Genomic DNA, 21549 nt, shown 5'->3' on the forward strand with positions numbered 1-21549 from the left:
CGCAGCACGAGGTCCAAGATGCAGGAAACTCCTCGACCGAAGAACTCGTTCGGGTGCGTAGATTTCGAATTCAGTCAAGATTCCTGGAGAGTCGATATCACCAATAAGTACTTTCGCTGCGAACACGGCCTGACTAATCGTCCGCCTATGTTCTAGTGTTTCAAGACCCAGGAGTTGACAACGATCTTCGTACGGCGAAAGGTTCACAGGGTCATTCCAAGGAAAGTGACGAAAGGTATACCGAACAAATTTCCTTTGAACATATTCAATCCTCGCTATCCAAACTGCTTGATACGGGCACCATACTACCGAGCTGAATTCCAAGATCGATCGCACTAGAGAGCAGTATAGAGCTTTTAGACAGGCAGGATCGCGAAACTCGTCAGCGATCTTGAAAATAAACCCGAGTTACCTGTTAGCTTTCGCAACGATGCCCGAGTAATGAAGCTTGAATATTAAGGCGCAGTCCAGCGTGATTCCTAGGTCACAAACATTGTACACACGTTGCAGAAGTTGGTGATTTATCGTATAGTTAAATGCCACTGGTTTCAGCTTGCGATGAAATGAGATAATATTACATTTTTGTACATTCAACGTGAGATAGTTTCTTGAGCACCACTCTTCGGTGCTGAAGCCGCGCAATGGGCGAAGCTACTAACAATCACATTGATCTTCACATCATCCGCGTAGAACGATCGGCAACCAGTTGGCAGGATCAGTTCGGCCTCATTCACAAAAATCGAGAATAGCAATGGTCCCATGTTGCTACCTTTTTTTTGTTGGGATTTGAACCACTGCGACCATTAAGCTGATCTATTGTGGTTTACCCCTGTTTAGTATCGCATCTGTTCAGGACGACGAGTTACCATTTAAGGTAACTGCCGTTGTTGCCTGATAATGCGGAGTACCCCAATCTCTTATGATTCTTAGAATGAATTCAATCACCATTTTGGGATTTTGTAACCAAATCTCAGAAGGACTTAGTATGCTTTTGTTGAAATATTGTCTTCTGCACACGAATAGTGCCGAACATTCGCAGAGAAAATGTTGAGAGGTCTCTGTCTCACAGTCACAAAACCTACAGACATGTGTTTGACTTCGATTTATCTTTTTCAAATGATATCTAACGGGACAGTGTCCCGTAAGTAGCCCAATAAGTGTGTTTAGTGATTTTTTGTTTAAATTTAGTATTTTTTCCGTAATTCCTTTGTTTGGAGTAATAAACAATTTGGATTACCTTGAAGTATTTGTAGCAGCCCAATTTGACTGTATCATATTGTCTTCCCATTTTTTTCATTTCCATTTGTATTACACATTTAGATACCCCACAGAAAGGTTCTGGTCCTATAAATTGGACACTTGAGCCTTGTCTAGCGAGTAAGTCGGCTTTTTCGTTTCCTTCGATTCCGCAATGGCCTGGTACCCAGTACAGATAAACCTGGTTTTTGACTGCCAGTTGCTTCAGAAGTATTATGCATTCCCACACCAGTTTTGATTGGCATGTGAAAGATTGTAGTGCATTCAATGCTGCCTGGCTATCTGAAAATATGCAGATTCGCGTGTGTCGATAATTCCGTTTTCGACAAATATATGCACACTCTAAAATAGCGTAAATTTCTGCAAGAAAAACAGTTGTCCATCTTCCCATTGGTATTGAAACACTAAGCCCCGGGCCTGTGATCCCAGCTCCAATGCTATCATTCATTTTTGAACCATCTGTGTAGAAAATTATTGATCCTGGTGGAATTATTGGCCCTCCTAATTCCCATATTTCGCGGTTAGCATTAACTGAGAAAATCTTTCAGTATACTAAGGTGCCCTGAAAGATTGCCTTCAAGATAGACGTTTGTTCTGCGTAGCCTTAGTGCACTCTTTCCAGCTTGAATTTTCACGTATTGATGCAGTGGGAGCATATTGAGAGCTGCCTCCATGGCCTTTGATGGTGTGCTGTGCATTGCTCCTGTTATGGCCATGCAGGCCAAACGTTGAAATTTTTCTAGCTTTTTCTGGGTCACGCTTTGCCGTGTAGATCCAATGAATCATTTTAGGATTAAGTCCCCATTTTTTTCCAAATGTTTTTTTTACTAACCCAGAGAGCATTCGTGGCTTTTATTATTACCTTCTCTAAGTGTAAGTTCCAATTAAGTTTATCATCTAGAATGCCTCCAAGATACTTTACGTTTGACGAGTATTTTATAATAGATCCATTAATTGACAAACTTTTGAGTGTTACTTGTCTTCTGCGAGTGAACGAGACCAAAACTGTTTTGGATGGGTTTATATTTATATTTGACCCTTCATTTTGGCACCACTGAAATGTGCAGTTCAATGCAGCTTGCATTCTATCTGTGATGATGTGATCAAATTTTCCACGAACTACTATGACCACGTCATCAGCAAACCCGATAACTTCGAAGCCTTCTTCCACTAGTTTATTGAGAAGATCATCAACAACAAGTGACCATAATAAGGGTGACAATACACCTCCTTGAGGACACCGCCTAGTGGTCTTTATTGTTATTGATGATTCTCCCAAGTCAGCCGATACTTCTCTATTATTCAGCATTTTCGTAATCCAAATTATAATGCAAGGATCAACGTTCCTTTTTTCCATTGAGTTTTTTATAGATTTGTAAGATGTATTATCAAAAGCGCCCTCTACATCGAGAAATGCTACGAGAGCAATTTCTTTTTTGTCAAGAGTATTTTCTACTTTAGTAACCAGTTTATGTAAAGCTGTGACTGTAGATTTGTTTGATTGATAAGCAAATTGAGACCTGTTAAGAGGGCTCGTTTGCAAATATTTTGATATTTTATACTCGTCTATTATCTTTTCCATAATTTTAAGCATGGTAGATGTGGTCTGAACGATTTTGGATTTGTTTTGTCTCTTTTGCCTGCTTTAGGAATAAAGACAACACGAACGTGGGTCCATATTTTTGGTATATGACCAAGCACTAAACTAGCTTTAAAAATATTAGTTAAGGAATCAAGTAGTACATCTCCACCTTTCTGAAGAAATGCAGCAAAGATACCATCTTTTCCAGGAGATTTGAATGATTCGAAGGAGTTCACTGCCCACTCAACCTTAGTTCGTGTAAAGATGGTATTAAGTACGGCTGAATTTACAGTCGTAGTCCCGGATGGCCTACAATTTTCTTCTGTGCCTACTACATTATCACTCGACACCAAATTTGATCCTAGGAAATGAGTTTTCATCATTATTTCAAGGGTTTCTTTTGTATTAATAGTAAAATTACCAATTTTCTTTAAATTTCCAAGACCATTTGAATGGTCCTTAGAAAGTACTTTTTGTAGTTTGGCTACATCTGGAGTTTTCTCAAAGTTTTCACAGTGAGACCTCCAGGTTCATCGGCGTGATTTCCTTAATTCTTTATTGTATGCTGGCTTTTTTATATTGGTCCCATTGTCCAGAAACTTTTCCTCGATTGAAAAGTATCCGAGTTATTTTCCTTAGCTTATTCAAAGTTCTATTCCACCAAGGAACATCTCTGTTTGAGAGTTCTTCCTTGCCTGGACAGCTCGCTTCATACGCATGTATGATTTTTCCAGTGATATTTTCTGCTGCTTTGTCCAGTTGTCTGATTGATTCTATTTTATCGTCCAATTGTATATCAACAGATCGCATTTTCAACTCGTAGCTTTCCCAGTTGGTAATCCTAGGATTTCTGTAGGCTACTTTGATTAATTCACCAGCATTGTACTCAAACACTATATGTTTGTGGTCAGATAAAAATTATTCATCTGAGACATGCCAGTTTCTAATATTTGTCGAAAGCATAGGACTACAAATTGTCAAGTCCAATACTTCTTGTCTTCTTTTTGTTGTAAATGTAGGTTGATCTCCTTTGTTACATATATCAATGTTATTCGAAAATATGTATTCAAAGAGGTCTTCACCTCTTTTATTAGTATCTGTGCTTCCCCAAGTTATGTGATGGGAATTTGCATCACACCCAATGATGAAGTGTTTGTTGTTAATTTTGCAGAAGTTAATGAAGTAAATTGCTACCTTTTGGAACACCGGAGCTGTTTGTAAAATAGTCCGATTGCTTTGATCCGATTCTAACACAAAGTTCCCGATTGGTCAGATAGCACTTGAACCAACGAGTTAAACCCGAGGATACACCGAGTTTTTCAAGTTTAGCTAGCAGTATGGAGTGGTCAAACCGGTCGAATGCAGCCCTAAGATCTGTATATACAACGTCCACCTGCGCTCCAGCTTCCATACTCCGAAGACATGAAGAAATGAACGGAGCTAGATTTGTTGAAACTGATCTCTTGGTATAAAAACCGTGTTGGTCAGGAGAAATGTAATTTCTGCAGCTAGAGAATAATGCGTCGTTGATGATGATTTCGAAAACTTTAGAGCAGGCACTGAGTGATGTGATCCCTCGGTAATTCTCGACGTTTTTCTTGTCTCCTTTCTTGTAGATCGGGAACAGGAATGACGATTTCCAACGCGTAGGGAACTCTCCCTGCTGTAATGAAATATTGCACAGCTTCGAAAGCGGTGTTGTAAGCTCTGAACAGCATCGATTCAAGATGCTTGACGGGATCCCGTCAGGGCCAGCAGCATTAGAAAATTTCAGCTTCTTGATGGTGGATTCGACGAGGTCTACTGTAACCGAGGTAATCGAAAAATTGAAAGCATCACTGCACGCAAACCAAAAATCTATTACAATGAATGTTAGTTCCACTTCCTATCATCCTCTGTTCATGAACATCGCAGCGAATGTTAGAAGTTGACCTTACAGGCGATGTAATGGTTTTTTGTCTTTTTTATTTCGTGTTCTATCTACGCTTTCGACTATACCAGTAAGCTTGTAGAACGACGTACATTGTAGAACATTGTAGAACGGCGCACACACTTGCCTCGAATCTCTCCAGCAGAAAAAGCATACGAAGTCGAGTAAGCGAGAAAACGAGCGCTTCATGTTTGCTTTTAGGCTATCCATATTCAGAAGCATGGAGAGAGCAGTGGAGAAAGCACAGGTATGATAATTGCAACGTTCGTGGTTCTTCGAGTCCAGTCGGCAATCTAATTCCTATTTTTTTCGACATAACTAATTTACCTCACTAATACACTCTACATTTTTCGGTCTCCAATTTTCTTGCATTGGACCGCAGGTAGGTATATCGCATCCTCGGTTCATGCGGTCTCCACTAACATCCTCTGATGATGAATCCCACATAATTGTAAGCGAATCTTACATCCACCGGTTGGGTGTAGAACATTCCAGTCCTGCAGCTTCGTTCGCCAGAACGAGATCAAGCAACCGAGAGTTGCTATTCAGTATCGAGTTGATTTGCGTTAAGCAATGCAGGTTGAAACCATCAAGGAGAGCACAGCAGGATGCGGGCATGTTCTAGCGAAGAACATCAATGCTACACACTAAGATTATTTTACAGATTTCCGTAAAATTTTACCGAAATCTCAACAGCTGAACGTTCGGTAAACAATTTTACAGTTTTCCTGTAATTATTCACAGATATCTGTGAAAAAATCACATAGATTTGTGAAAAATTACAGGATTTCTGTAAAAATTTCTAAGTGTGTAGGAAGATTGTTTGCAGGAACGTTCCATGAGAGCCCAGACTGATTGTAGTAACCAAATACCAAAGCTAGGTCGTTTTGTTCTAGTCGAGAGAACACGGTACCAATCGAACTGAGGTGGTTTGCAATGCTGTTCTAATCAGATTTCTGGTCTGGAGGTAATTACATAGCGCCAATACTTATTGAGGTGTCGTTATTTTGACCCACAGCTGCTCTAGAGAAGTGCAAACTGGAGCAGGATCGATGCAGGAGCTTAGGCGTTTGGATACCGCAATCAAGACGCCTCAACCACGCGATTTGGTACTATTCTGGTGGTTGCGGTCGTTTCAAAATACCGTGAATAGACTGCCAAATAATTGAGATAAATTAATGCGGTCATCGAGCCAGGTTTCCGTAAGAACTATGACATCGTACTCAGAGTCAACGGCAGTCAGGAAAAAATCATGAATCTTTGTTCGCAGGCCACGATCGTTCTGGTAATACACCAACAGGCGGTCGAACGAAGTCAGTTGGAGGTCTGCAGAATGATCGATCAGCCGAAACGAGCATGGTGGTACTCTGGTACACAGAGACGGATCAAGAGAAGAACTGTTTTCAACAAACGCATACTTGCCTGATGTAGAAGGTTGGAAGACCCCTTCACCATTCTCAACCACAGGGCCAGAACGACTACGATGACAGGAATCAGCAAGCGCGACTGGGATGAGTGGCTCAGGGGCTTCCTTGAGGCAGCAGGTAGCGCGTTCTGGCCTGGGATGTTCCAAAACGTGGCAAGCAAGATCCGGTGCAGTGCTATATGTCCCATCGGTGATGTGGGATTTGAAGCCATCGGAGTATGACGTATTGCTGCAACTCGGAGATAAATCAGGCGGAGAAGAGTTTGTTAAACTAATATACTTGCCTGAATTAGGTGCTTGGAAGACCCCGTCACCATCATCAACCACAGGGCCAGAACGGCTAAAAGACATTGATGGTTGTCTTGATGAAAATTGCTCGCTAAGGCAGATGATGGCGTTGTGTCTGTTATAGGGCCAAGTGCACACCGGACTTGCAAGGACCAGTCTTCAAGGTGCAGCATAACACTGATGTGCAAGCAAGCTTTTGCACTTACCTGAGCATTCACTCTATGTTCACGCATGCACTCAGGCAAGTGAACTTGCATCCCAGCATGAGTGTAATGTTTACGCTCGAACACCGCATGCTTCAGCGTTGGAAAGAAAGAATGATATTTAAAAAAATATATATATCAAACGGAATAATTCAAGCTCGAACCATGAACTTGGAGTGAATCAGACTGACATGTTTACCTCTCGTCTGTTATTACTCTGAAAGATGTGTAGGCATAAGGTGTATAAGAAGCATTCATCGATTTCGTCTGCCCTTTCTGTTGCAACATAGCAAGCCTTAATGTTCACATTTGCGTGCAGGTACAAAGTATCACGTTCGATGTGCAGAGCTCACCTGAGTTCGAAAGGTAACACACGCGATCATTAAACGTGCACTGAAGAAATTGAAACTCAAGTTCAACGCCGTCTATGTTTCGTGAAGACTGGCAAGGACCATTGCAAGATTCCTCAGACAATTCATCTACTTGGGCTATGAAGCTGGGTATCGAGTTGGTTGAGTTGGTTGTTTTTTTTTTTTTTTCTAAGAAGCATCTTCCTGCACAGTTACAGCTTCAACTAAAGGGTAGAAAAATCACTCAAAGTAGGGGAAATGGCTCTAATGTTGGCCTATGGATCTAAGGTTGGGCTCATCGCTAAAAATTTTGAATTGTATCTAGATGAACGCGTCACTGGTACTAATGGATATTTTTGATTACTATTGAAACTTTAGTCGATTGCTGAATTTATGTATGGGCCCAAATTAGGGACACTTAGACCGACATTACATACATTTCGCCTATATCTTTCAAATATTTAGGTGCCTGCTTCGATTCCAAAAGCAGGTGGGGAAAACATATTGCGTGTGTGAAACAAAAATGCCAAAAAGTAATCAATTTTCTTTGTACAATTACCGGAACTTGGTGGGAAGCTCATCCGGAAGATCTGATCAGGTTGTACCCAACAAACAATTCAAAGTCACAAATAAGCATACACATTGAAGAAATGCTGCATAACAGTGTACAATGCTGAATAAAACAAGATGTCGAATTATGTGCTGAAAAAAGCTCATTGAGATCGATAGATGCGCCTTTATTCCGCCGTTTGCTCTGATATGATTTTTTTTTTTTTTTTAACTCCGTATTTGTTCCAAATTCAAAATAAATTACATTTCATTTTAACCTAGGTGCTCCAGTTACTGCAGTAACGTACCAGCCTTAATTGTTATGATATATATCTAAGTGTTTTTACATTGTTCATGTCTTGGCAATTCAGTATTTTAAACAGGTTTTTTAACCTGCATGTCAGTATAACAATTGATATCTTAAAACTAAAAACTAAAACTAAATCTTATCTAAGTATAAAGGGAATTAATCGTTGCAATTGAGGATTGCAACAATTTTTGCCTGAAATTATTAATTATTTTGTTGGACATTTGTGCTAAAGTCTCAACATTCGAAATTCTATGTACTTCGGTTGTACTGTACCAGGGAGGCAACTTCAAAATCATTTTCAGAATTTTGTTCTGAATCCTTTGAAGTGCTTTTTTCCTGGTAGTGCAGCAACTAGACCATATTGGCACAGCGTAAAGCATGGCCGGTCTAAAAACTTGTTTAAATATTAGAAGTTTATTCGTCAGGCAAAGTTTGGATTTCCTGTTTATAAGAGGATACAAACATTTAATATATTTGTTACATTTGGCTTGAATGCCCTCAATGTGATCTTTAAAAGTTAATTTTTGGTCAAGTATTAATCCAAGATATTTCACTTGGTTTGACCAGGAAATTGGAACTCCGTTCATAGTGACTATGTGACTACTACTAGGTTTCAAAAACGAAGCTCTAGGCTTATGTGGAAATATTATAAGTTGAGTTTTGGAAGCGTTGGGAGAAATCTTCCATTTTTGTAAATAAGAAGAGAAAATATCTAAACTTTTCTGCAGTCTGCTGCAAATAACACGAAGACTTCTTCCTTTAGCGGAAATGCCTGTGTCATCAGCGAACAAAGATTTGTGGCAACCCTGAGGCAAATCAGGGAGGTCCGAAGTGAAAATGTTATACAATATAGGCCCAAGAATGCTACCCTGAGGAACTCCTGCCCTAACAGGTAGTCGATTAGATTTGGAATTTTGATAATTTACTTGAAGAGTTCTGTCAGTTAAATAATTTTAAACTAATTTCATAATATAAAGTGGAAAATTAAACTTTTTCAATTTAGCAATCAAACCTTCATGCCAAACACTGTCGAATGCTTTTTCTATGTCTAGAAGAGCAACTCCAGTTGAGTGGCCTTCAGATTTGTTTGAACGAATTAAATTGTTAACTCTTAAGAGTTGATGAGTAGTTGAATGCCCATGACGAAATCCAAACTGCTCATCTGCAAAAATTGAGTTCGTGAAGCATCATTATATTCAAAATTATCTTTTCAAAAAGTTTACTTATTGAAGAAAGCAAACTTATTGGACGGTAGCTAGAAGCTTCAGCTGGATTTTTATCCGGCTTCAAAATTGGAACAACTTTTGCATTTTTCCATTTATCAGGAAAGTATGCCAAATGGAAACATCTGTTAAATAATTTTACCAAGAAAGACAAGGTACTCTCTGGGAGTTTTTTGATGAGGATATAGAAAATTCCATCATCACCTGGAGCTTTCATATTTTGAAAATTTTTAGTTATAGACCTTACTTCGTCCAAATCAGTCCCCCAGGAATCATCAAAAATATTTTCCCGAGAGATAATATTCAGAAAATCCCGAGCAACCTGATTCTCAATAGGACTAGTAAGACCCAAACTGAAATTATGGGAACTCTCGAATTGCTTAGCAAGTTTCTGAGCTTTTTCCAAATTTGTGATCAAAATTTTACCACCTTCTTTAAGCGCTGGAATAGGCTTTTGAGGTTTTTTCAAATTTTTTGTGAGTTTCCAAAAGGGTTTGGAACTCGGGTCTAGTTTAGAAATATTATTTTCAAAAGTTTTGTTCCTCAGGGCAGAGAATCGCTTTTTAATTTGTTTTTGCAAATCCCGCCAGATAACTTTCATGGCAGGATCGCGTGTTCTTTGATATTGTCTCCTACGGACATTTTTAAGACGGATCAAGAGCTGAAGATCATCGTCTATTATAATTGAATCGAATTTAACCTCGCATTTTGGTACTGAGGCAGCTCTTGCTTCAACTATAGAAGTAGTCAGAGATTCAAGAGCATAATTAATTTCATCTTTGGTTTGCAAAGGAATGTTTGGATCGAAGTTATATTCCATAAATGTTCGATACTGCTCCCAATCAGCTCTATGGTAATTGAAAGTAGAGCTGTTGGGATTACAAATTATTTCTTGGGATATTTCAAAAGTTACTGGAAGGTGATCAGAACCGAAGTCAGCATGGGTAACCAATTGGCTACAAAGTTGACATGAATCAGTTAAGACCAAATCAATAGTGGAGGGATTTCTTGCAGAAGAAAAGCATGTTGGGCTGTTTGGATATTGAATAGTGTAATAACCTGCAGAACAATCATCAAACAGAATATTACCATTGGAATTGCTTTGAGCATTATTCCATGAGCGGTGTTTTGCATTAAAATCACCAATAATGAAGAATTTAGACCTATGACGGGTAAGTTTCTGGAGGTCACCCTTGAGAAAATTCTTTTGCTGGCCTACGCATTGGAATGGCAAATAGGCAGCTATAAACGTAAGTTGTCCAAATTTTGTTTCAACAGAAACTCCCAAAGTTTCAAAAACTTTGGTTTCAAATGAAGAAAGAATTTTATGTTTGATTCGTCTATGAATAATGATGGCAACGCCACCACAGGGTCCATCAAGACGATCATTTCTATAAATCAAGTAATTTGCGTCCTTCTTAACCTTATGGGCAGGTTTAAGGAACATTTCAGTTATAACGGCAATATGCACGTTATGAACTATCAAAAAGTTAAATAGCTCGTCTTCATAATCTTTAAGAGATCGAGCATTCCAATTTACAATATTTAATGCTTTAAAATCCATTACTGAATTTTAAAGTCATGACAATATTATTTGCAAATTTTACTCCAGTTTGAATAGCATCAAACATGGAGTTAGATTTAAGCATATCAGAAATCATGTCAATTAATGAATTCTGTAAAAATTCCATTTTGGGGGTAGTAATGCTTCCTAAGTCAAAATTGTCAAAATTTCCGTTAGAACGTTGGTTAGTATTTTGATTTCTACCCGCTGCAATAGCAGCATAGGTAGCTCCATTAACTCGCTGAACATTGTTAGCAGCGAGGGGAGTAGGCACAGATGAAACATTTGAAGCAGGGGAGATATTTGTACGTACGGGTACGAATGTAGAATTTGTTCCTCGCTGACCGTTGTTAACAGCAGAGGAATTTGTACCTGGTCGGAAACGTGGAGCGTTTCCTACCTGACGGTTAGAACGAGATTGTAGGATCGCTTTGCGAGTCTTACATTCCCAAAAATTGGATTTGTGGTTTTCACCACAATTTGAACATTTAAATTTCTTAGGATCTTCCTTCACTGGACAGTCGTCCTTTGCGTGAGAGGAATCACCACAATTCATGCATTTAGCTGGCATGTAGCAATTTTTAGTTCCATGACCCCATCCCTGGCACTTACGGCACTGGGTGAGGTTTTGGAAATTTCCTCCAGTCTTCCTGAAGTGTTCCCACTTCACTCGGACATGGAGCATAAGGCTAGCTTTTTCTAAGGCCTTAAGGTTGCTTAGTTCACTAGACTTGAAGTGAACTAAATAAAAATAATTAGAAATCCCGTTGCGCGAATCGCCAGGATGGGATTTCATTTTCATTTTGATTACTTGGAGTGGCACAACTCCAAGTAATTTTGCCAGTTCATCTTTGATCTGATCCAGGGATTCACCACTGGGCAGTCCTTTCATGACAACCTTGAACACACGTTCAGTTTTGGTGTCGTAAGTAAAACATTTGTGCTTCTTCTCAGTAAGATACTTGAGAAGACATTTAAATCCGTCCAAGGTTTCAGCCAATACACGGCATTCACCCCGACGTCCAATTTGTAGTGAAAACTTAACTTTCACGAAATTCAAAAGTTCCATGCGAAGAGCATGGAAATCGGTAGTGGTTATCACAATAGGGGGAATCTTTTCCTTCTTGGCATTAAGCCGGGAAAGTTTACTAGAATTTTTCTTGGATGATGGATCATTCTCATCATTTGTGAGCAAATCAAATTGATTACTCAAATTAATTTCATCAGAAGGGGGGTCAAGAGTTTGCCCCTTTCTTTTGCGTTTAGGCGCCATGGCGGCAGTAAATTTTTATCCAAATCGACTTCCAAGCAGATTACTATAAGAATCTGAAGGATCGAAGAGGAATTTTCCAAATCGATATCCAAGAAGGATTACCTCGGGTAGGGTCCAAACAAGGATCGAAGAGGAATAAGAGTTGAACAAGGTAGAAAATTTTTTACAGGTTGAGCACTGAAAAGTGCTGTTTAAATTTGTTGTAGCTTTAGGTAGTAGTAACACTTCCTTCAGCAAAAAGCAAATAGATCCGCACGGCAAGAGAGCACGATGCGGACTTCTCGGATATGATTAATTTCCTTATTAAAAGCTTTATTAACGTTGACTGTCTTCCTTATTCAGAACCAGAAGTTTGATCTAATAACAAACTGAATAAGTGTAATTTGCACATACATTGTCGCTTTTATTCGACTGTTTTCAATTGACTGAATAAAATGCTTTATTAAACGTCTTATATTTTTTTCTAGCTCCATTATTAGATTTCATTGCATTGCTTTACAATATTGCTGTATAAAGGTGAATACACTCAGCAAAATAGCTCTTACACCACCCAACAAACAATTCAAAGTCACAAATAAACATATGCTGTATAACAGTGTACAATGCAGAATAACAAAAGTTGTCGAATTATGTGCCGAAAAGGCTCATTGAGATCGATAGATGCACATTTATTTTACTGTTTGCTCTGACTTGATTAATTTACTTATTAAAAGCTGTAAAAGTGTTAAATGTCTTCCTAATTCAACGCCAGAAAATTTATTAGAAGCCAAATAAAGCATGTTATTAAATCAATCCTGTTTATGATACCCTATTGTGCAACCTTTGACATATTAGATAGGTTTTCTTTAAACATTGTTTTATGTTTTATTCGTCTAACAATATAGGTATACCTCAATATAAAGTAACTGTTACTTTTGACTTCCGTTGTCGATATCTCACAAATAACAGTTCACTTATTCAAATAGAAATGAACAATATATGAAGGATTGTCTCTTATCTTCGATGGTGTTGGATGGTGTTGGAACAGATTTGGTTTGGTTTGCTTATTCTGGTGAAATTTACGGGCAGCAGCAGGGATTTAGGCTGCATACATGAATTTATTTTTATCACGGTTCGTTTTCAAATCACAAATAAACAATCACAAAAGATATTTAATCTTCAGGGTTGCCAAACTCATGGGATACTTGGATTACTTCGGCACAGCGTTTGGCTTAGCTTTCGGCACAGCGAAAACTGTCAGCACAGATTGAGGTGGGCAGAGCTGATTCCCCCTTGGCTGAAATGCAATGACCACACAGATTATAGTTTTAAATCACATCCAAGAACCACCCTGCCCTACCGTATCGGAACTTGCACAAGGATCGTGCGTACCTACAACACATTCACCCGCCGGTCGGTCATTCGCATACATATTCCAGGACCAAGCACCGACGATTGACGATGCTGATGATCGTCCCGAAGTCTACCATCTGTCCTCAAACACGTTCGAGCGTATGTCTGTATTGGTATTCATCAAATTATGCTGCCGCTTTTCCTTCTCTACCATCGTCATCATCATTGAGCACAACCATTGTGCTATCGCTTAACTAACGAGCAAGGAAGGAAGGAAGGAGCATAGCATGTGGAAGGACTCTCACTGGTATTGGTTGGCTGATGACGCCGATGACGATGGTGGTAATGTGCAACTTGTACAATTCAACTGTACTCGTTCGCGTCGTCGTCGGCGTCGTCGACGTCGTCATCGTCGGATATGGCAATGTGCGATGAGCGGTTGAGGGTTTCCCTGTGCAGTGCACGCATACCTTGCTGGCTTGCATGCTTGTATTGTGGAAGGCGGCGTTTTTTTTTTTTGCGGCATCGATTCATAGGGACAAGCATCAGCAGCAGGAGTCGTACCGCTTCCCTCAATGTTTATCGTGCTCAGTTGTTGTGTATCTTTCGTAGAGTGACAGTATCGGTGTTGCGTACTCCGTCAAAAGGTAAAGGTTTTTTGGGGGTGCTTTCTTTCTTTGGAGGGTAATGTTGTTTTCGGTGCTTGAGCGTTGGTGGTTTTCGTGCAATTGGTGTTTTGGGTTGTTTGGTGTACTTCAATAGGTGATAGAATTGCGATCAAATTTTTATGTTGTGCAGTGAGCCGTGATCGGTTTGAAAATTTTCCGTTGGGCAAGGTTTCTCAAAATTCGATTTGATAGCCAAGAGTAAATATTATGTTTCGAGTGAAATGAGCTACGGCCAAAAATAACTAGACCATACGGGGCCCAATTCGAGTGTAATCAGTTCGTGATTGTTTAGTGATAAGAGGAAGCTAAATGATTGAAACAAAACAGAGCAACGATAGAATTGCGCGTATCTTGTACCCAATAAACGTGTGTGATAAAAAAAAGGTGATGAGCCAACGAAAACAAACAGATACGGGAGAGAAAAGAGCGCGTTATAGCCGACAGCAACAGTGTGATGATAGCGGAGTGATAAAACAGAGTGCGCGAAAAAAAAAATCCAATGTGTGTTCTCAATTGCATGTAGGTACATAGAAAAAAAAGAGTGATGGAACCGCTACGAAAGGAAGTTGCCTATATTAAATCAAACCAATTGTGCCTAATCAAAACGCGCGCCATCAGTGAAGAGCAAAAGAGTGCCCATGTTAGTGCGAGAATGCATTTTGATGATGATAAAAGCCGTACACTCGACATTCAGGAAGAGAAGAATCTACCGTTGTTGATGCTGCTGCGTGATTGAAGCGAATTCACTGTAATTTGCAGTGTGATCATACACTCAAGCACACTGTCCAAGCAATGGGATTTTGATTGGATTTCACAAAACACCACGCGTCTCCATTACGATTCCTAGTCAAAAGCCAGCAGCAGCCAGTCCGCTTAACGACGACAGCTGCAACCCTCATCGGCGCAGCAACGAGCAGCGATTGGAACCAAAAGGAATAAGTATTTACTAGAATGCCACCTTCTTCGTCTGTTTGAGCAGTTACAGCTGCTCCTCTTCTCGTGGGCCACTCCAGGTTCGATGAGACACAACAACCACGAGCTCTGTCGGTTTGTAGAGTTTTAAAAGCTTTTCCGTTGCTCCTTCTGAAAGAGCACCGGGATCTATTTTAGTAACGGGATCGAAGGAGCAGCTACTGTCGATTTGTAGTAGCTGGGTCGTGTATTTGACTTTGGTTTGTGTTTTTTTTTTCGGAAGGAAACATCTTCGACAGGATGAGAAGGTAGAGGAGCATAGCGGGGATGGGACTGCGGCTGCAGTACGGAAAATTCGTATTAAGTTACCACAGTGCCAGACAATGACAGGGATTCCTTTTTTATGTGCTGTAGTGTGGTGCTTGATGATTGGTGTTCATCTCGTTTCCTTCAAATGGAATTTTCTATGAGAGATGGAAGTGGAATGAGATTGCTCACGAAATACAATCTACAGGAGAAGATGATTCGTTCTATGATCTGAAGATTGTTTTTTTTTTCCGATATCAATAAAAGAACACTTAAGTGTACCAATGTTGGTTGTACTCTAGTCTTCTAGAGCGTTATTTAGGCTTAAAGAATGCATTACAACCTGCATCTTTGGTGTACAAAAACAGAAATTCAATAAATTTGGAACTTTAAATTAGAAAGAATACTGGTTTGTGAAATTTAATGTGCAACGCCATTTCACGTTTTCATGACACAAATCGCATTATCCAAAAGCTCTGCATATCTTAAAGCTAAACGCGATGTTTGCTTCCCTGAATTAAACATTAGTAGTACAAGTAGTTCATCCGTTCACTATGGGCCAGAAATTAAAATTTCGCGGCAAAATCAATAAAGTTTTTTTTTCTACTACTCAATCAATCTGGGGTCATTTTATATTTACCTGCGCTTAGTGCTGTAATGCACGATGCATTGAAAAAAAATCATTGTTTTCTATTTTTTAAGGTAGACTCAAAGTGGTCCAATAGTTTTCCAATCAAAAAGTTTTGATTACCTGTTCTGTAAAGAGTAATTATTCTTAACATTATTAACATATTTATGTTTGAGAAATGGTTGATACTGCTATCGAATTCATTATTTTCTTGTAAAAATTACTATTATTTTACATGTTCATCTTAAAAGTAACGGTATTCCCAAGAATTTGACCAGAAATTAATGCCGAAAGTTTAATCAAGCATATATTTTGAATCTAAATTGATTGATAAGCGTTCTAGTAGAATAATTGTATGTCATTACGTTGTTTTTTTCTTTTAATTTGAAAAGGGAATGAATTTGCATGCTTGTTAATGAAAACTATAAAATATAACAAAGAACATTGTATTCACAAGTTTCATGTTTTAACCGATTTTGATTTTATTTTCCAAATAACTCAGAAATGGCAGGCTGTGTAACTCATTTGTTTGCTCATCATTTTAAGATAAACAACTTTTCTGAAGATACCAAGTTTCTACAATATCAGAGTTTAAGTTAAATCGTGGTGCCATCTTTGCGTGTGCGTTGCGAACTATATGTTTACGCCAATAGATAGTTTTAGTTACAACGAGAAACTTCTTCAAACCTTTGAAATGTTTCATTTGGGAGATATTAGGTTTGTCGTCTAAATTGCATTTCTACATTTATATTAGTGTCCGGAAAAATCCAAAGTTGATAAACAAATTGAATGAAAAACTACAGGGGATAGCCCTATCGAGTTGTACGCAATGGTGACGTAGGACTACGTGGTCTTATATAATAAATCTTATGTGTTAACTGCAGCAAAAGCTTGTGTTTTGTGTAGTAGGAATATGAATTTGAGCGGGGTTCTCTCTATAAACAGTAGTAAACTCTTTAGTATGACGCGCTTGACATAGATGGCCCATAGCGACTCACGAAGAGCTTCTGATTTCGATCAATAGCGGTGCGGCTTCTTCCCCCTCTATGGATGCTCATGTGGGCTGCAGCTCGCTGCTTGCAGGCAGCCTTTCGTTGTGTACTGGAGAACACCACCACTCACCACGCGGTGATTGAATAAACACCATTTGTTGAGACCGGATGGAATTCAACTTTGAAATCTGTGTAAGGGAAAACAAACAATCTGTGATAATTTTAATTATCATAGCAACAGTTGCACATTCGTGCAATTTCCAATAGTGACAAACTCTTAAATTTAACAGATGCGTAGAAATATTTCTAATCGATTGGTGATAAAATTATTTAAATTGGTCCAGGGGCAGCTGAGTTATTAACGCTCAAAATCTTTCACAAGTTTGTTACATATTCAATTTTTGGTTTTCACAAAGTGTACCCTCATATAGAAATCACAGACGGAGTCCTACGTCAAAAGGCTTCCGCGAACCATGTCCTTTTAATCAAATATGAGTAAATTGTTAATGAATTTTACTTAAGAGCACCCAATGACGTATTAAAAAGAGCACATTTTCATTGATCTGGTCATTCATAAGTTAGAAGATTCTAAGAGCACATCAAACAAAACATTTTAAGGGCTTCTAGGTTATATTCAGAGATATTCTAGAAGAAGCAAGAAAGCATTCTAAGTGTAAATTCTAAATTACCCAGTCTAAATTACGGATTTTCAAATTGTGCTCCGTGCTGATTCTATGGAACTTGAGATTGGTAAGGTGAAATAAAGATTTCAACCAATAACAGATTCACGATGAAGAATTAAGACAAAATATTGTGAAGAGCTTTGAGTGGGTTGGTTTGTTTCCTTTAAATTCCGTTATAATTGCTTATCTTCTGAAAGATATGCGAAATCTTGCTTAAATTTACATGAAATATCGTAAAAATGTACGCCAAATCTAGCGTTAATAACGTGTGCACTATATATGGTGGAAATTTACATGAATTTTTCAAACGGTGTAATATCTTTTTTTCAAGTTCATGTCCGAGTTTCAGAGTCTGGAATATTTCCCTTAATCTGGGACATAAAATATTTGTTACGCCTCAGAATCTTGCAATCTTGACCTTGATTTTTAATCCAGAAAGTTATAAAAAAAAAAATGTTTTTCAGCCTTAAATTTTTTACCAACCTCTTCAGGCACTTTCTTCAATTTCTGGTCACTTTTTGGATAATCATTTTCGAGTCACTTTCTTAAACTATTTGGTCATTAAAGTCACTGGACACTATCCACAACCCTGGGGTTAAAAAACAGCTGGCATTCTCCATGAATTTTCCCTAGATCTCATTTGCAATCAAATTCATGATTCCTAAAACAAATTATAAATCCAGTCGTCCCATGTTTACAATTCGGTCCAATCCAATAGTTACAGGGTGGCCACTGAACTAGGAAAATCGAGAGAACCGGAAGCTAACCGGGAGTTGAAAACAATCGAAAAAAATAAGGGAAATAATCGGGAGTTTTATTGCAACCATGAAATATCAGTTTTATACCTTTATTATTCAGTTCGGTGAAACTGGCATGGACCGGGATCTTGGAATTTTGTTGAACGCAAAATCTTTTCGAAGTATCAGTGTCTGAAATAACTAGATAATTTCTGAGAATCTCTTTACAGGAATCTTTGAAATTGTCTTAAAATTTTTAACTAGAATCATCCCAAAATGTTTTTAGAAACACTTTCGGGATTCCTCTCAATAATCCAGGGGACGGGACACCTTGACTAAATTTATTAAAATATATCATGAGCACATACAGTGGCAGAGGCAACCATATCTGCAATTTCAGAAACTTATCGACTAGATGAGTGTGAAACAATCGATAGAACTGTTTTCGTACGTCGGTGGATTCCTTATTGCCGGTATCCCTTATTGCCGGATCCTTATTGCCGGGCTATCCGCGAATAAGGATACCCACAGCTTATGGGATTTTCACTAATAGGGGCTGTGGTGGATTATCTCATTTGTTACATTATATAGAGCTAAACTGTCTTGGACAAAGTTGTTGTAATGAGATAGACCAACAAGCCTGTGTCATTGGATTCAGGTTTAATTGGGAACTACGCCGCTAGAGACGCTTCACTTTTATGTTACTTATGACGGGCGTTATAATGTATGGATCTTAGGTCCAACATAGAATATTTCATGATACTGGCCATAAAGTTACTGTCTTCAGCAAAGTTGTTCAGGTAAACAAGTCCTTTCGGATGGTGGCTATATTAGTTCAGAACTCTCTCATTACGCAGCGCTAGTGTGCACATGAGCTTCCTATATAAGATGTATCTCAAAATCCTGGCCATATAGAAGGTTCCTGTCTTCAGCAAAGTTGTTCAGGCGACCAAGTGCTTTCGGATGGTGGGCATAATAGTTCAGAACTCTCTCATTACGAAGCGCTAGTGTGCACATGAGCTTCCTATATAAACTGTATCTCAAAATCCTGGCCATATAGAAGGTTCCTGTCTTCAGCAAAGTTGTTCAGGTGACCAAGTCCTTTCGGATGGTGGTCATAATATTTAAGAACTCTCTCACTACGCGGCGCTAGTGTGCCGTGAACTTCCTTAATATGTTATTTCTGGAAAGCTTGTCCATATAAGATGTTGCTGTGCAATGTGAGAACACGAAACGGAATAGGGATGACGTGTAGAGTCCGGAAATCGATGCCAGACGTCATTTTGGAATCCATCGGTTCAAGAAAAACTTGCAAATACCCTACAATATGGATATTTCCGGAAAGAGTACGACATGTAGAGGCCGGAAATCGATGCCAGACGTCATTTTGGAATCCAAGATGGTGGCCATCGGTTCAAGAAAATCTGTCAAATACGCTACAATATGGGTATTTTCGGAAATGGTACGACATGTAAAGGCCGGAAATCGATGCCAGACCTCGTCTTGGAATCCAAGATGGCGGCCATCTGTTCAAGAAAAACTGTCAAATACCAATATCAATATAGGATGCAACGGAGCGTTATCAAGGAGCAGCAAAGCCTCGAAGCTAGAGTATTTGACAGTTTTTCTCGAACCGATTGTTGCCATCTTGGATTACGAAATGGCGTCTGGCATTGATTTACTGTCTCCACACGTATTTGACAGTTTTTCTTGAACCAAAGGCCGCCATCTTGGATTCCTAAATGACATCCAGCAACGATTTCCAGCCTCTAAGCGCCATCCCTTTTCCGAAAATACCGATATTGTAGCGTATTTGACAGTTTTTCTTGAACTGATGGCCGCCATCTTGGATTTCAAAATAACGTCTGGCATCGATTTCCAGCCTTCACAGTGTAGAGTCTACACGTCGTTCCCTTTCCGAAAATACCCATATTGTTGGGTATTTGACAGTTTTCTTGAATCGATGGTCGCCATCTTGGATTTTAAAATGGCACGTAATCCCTATTCCGTTTCTTGTCCTTGCATCGCACAGCAACATCTTATATGGTCAAGCTTTCCAGAAATAACATATTAAGGAAGTCCATGTGCACACTAACACCGCGTAGTGAGAGAATTCTTAAATAATATGACCACCATCCCAAAGGACTTGGTCATCTGAACAACTTTGCTGAAGACAGGAACTTTCTATATGGCCAGGATCACGAAATATTGTATGTTGGACCTAAGATCCATATATTATAGCACCCGTCATAAGTAACATAAAAGTGAAGCGTCATTAGCGGCGTAGTTTTTTTTATAAGTATAAGTAATAGTTTTATCCAAATACCCAAGTTATTATTGTCTCACTCTGAACCCACATTCAAAGCTACTTTGTGACTATTTGGATACTCTTGGATACTCATATAAAATGTTGTGCAAGTACCGCAAGTTCAACAACGCCCAACTTTGGACAGGTCAACACAGCTAAAAAAAATTAGTGTAAATTTCCGTTACTATGATGCACATAAATGGAGCGTCATATATCATACAAATTTAGATTATAGAGCGTGTAAATTTATGAGACATGTCATGCAATATCCCATATATTGTATGCAACTGTCCACTTTTGTTTGCAACATTTCTTGCAAGTTGCTAATTTACGTGAAAAGGAAGTTTACATGTATGAATGTTTGCATGCATGCATGTTTACATCGCCAGTAAAATTCAGAATTTTTTTGTGTGAATGTTTATCCCATCCATTATTTGAATCAGCGAACACCAACTTGATTATCCGCTAGGAAACACCAAAGAATATATGGAGATAAATATCAAAAACACAGTTTTAACTGATAGTACTTTATGAACCTCCGCGCTCTACCTCTGTTAACCCAAAACCCTAAAACTGATTCAAAGATCATAATTCTGTGGTACAACAAGTTTATAATGGTAAGAGGGATTCGTTACAGAGCGTGTTGGGTGATTCCTCGGTTCCAGAAGCCACACAATAATATAGAAAGTATAAAATAAAATGTCCACCTGCCTGCACTGTATTGTCCATTCAGAAATCATTAGACAGTAACCCACTTACTTGAACATCAACCGGTGGGCAGTGCACTCTACATTCCAAGTTCCCTTTGTTTCAAATTCATCTCAAATTTTATACTTTACCCATTGAGTGTTGATTAATCACACTACAAATTGTGACCAAGCGCGGATTTGAGGTTGCTAGACTATTAAATAATCTAGGTCCTTTTTAGGACTACAATTATATAAAAAAAAATCCAATTTTGGCCAATGTCTACCGAAAATAAATAAAACTACTTTATGACGAATAAAGTAATGAAATTGGGTTGTTAG

At 38.8% G+C, this 21549-nt stretch overlaps 1 protein-coding gene across 2 annotated transcripts in view; it reads left to right on the top strand.

Moving 5' to 3' along the window:
• The first annotated feature begins 13853 nt into the window (after positions 1 to 13853).
• Positions 13854 to 21549, top strand: part of Tet (Ten-Eleven Translocation (TET) family protein) — a 647407-nt gene continuing 639711 nt past the window's right edge. For both annotated transcript variants that reach the window (XM_065224604.1, XM_065224605.1), the window contains exon 1: positions 13854 to 13934. The gene's annotated coding sequence lies outside the window, so the exon portion shown is untranslated. The remainder of the gene's footprint in view (positions 13935 to 21549) is intronic.

This window comes from Ochlerotatus camptorhynchus, unplaced genomic scaffold (assembly GCF_037179485.1).
Source record: "Ochlerotatus camptorhynchus isolate MF236.1 unplaced genomic scaffold, CSIRO-AGI_Acam_v1.1 ptg000213l, whole genome shotgun sequence".
In the NCBI taxonomy this organism is placed as follows: Eukaryota; Metazoa; Arthropoda; class Insecta; order Diptera; family Culicidae; genus Ochlerotatus; species Ochlerotatus camptorhynchus.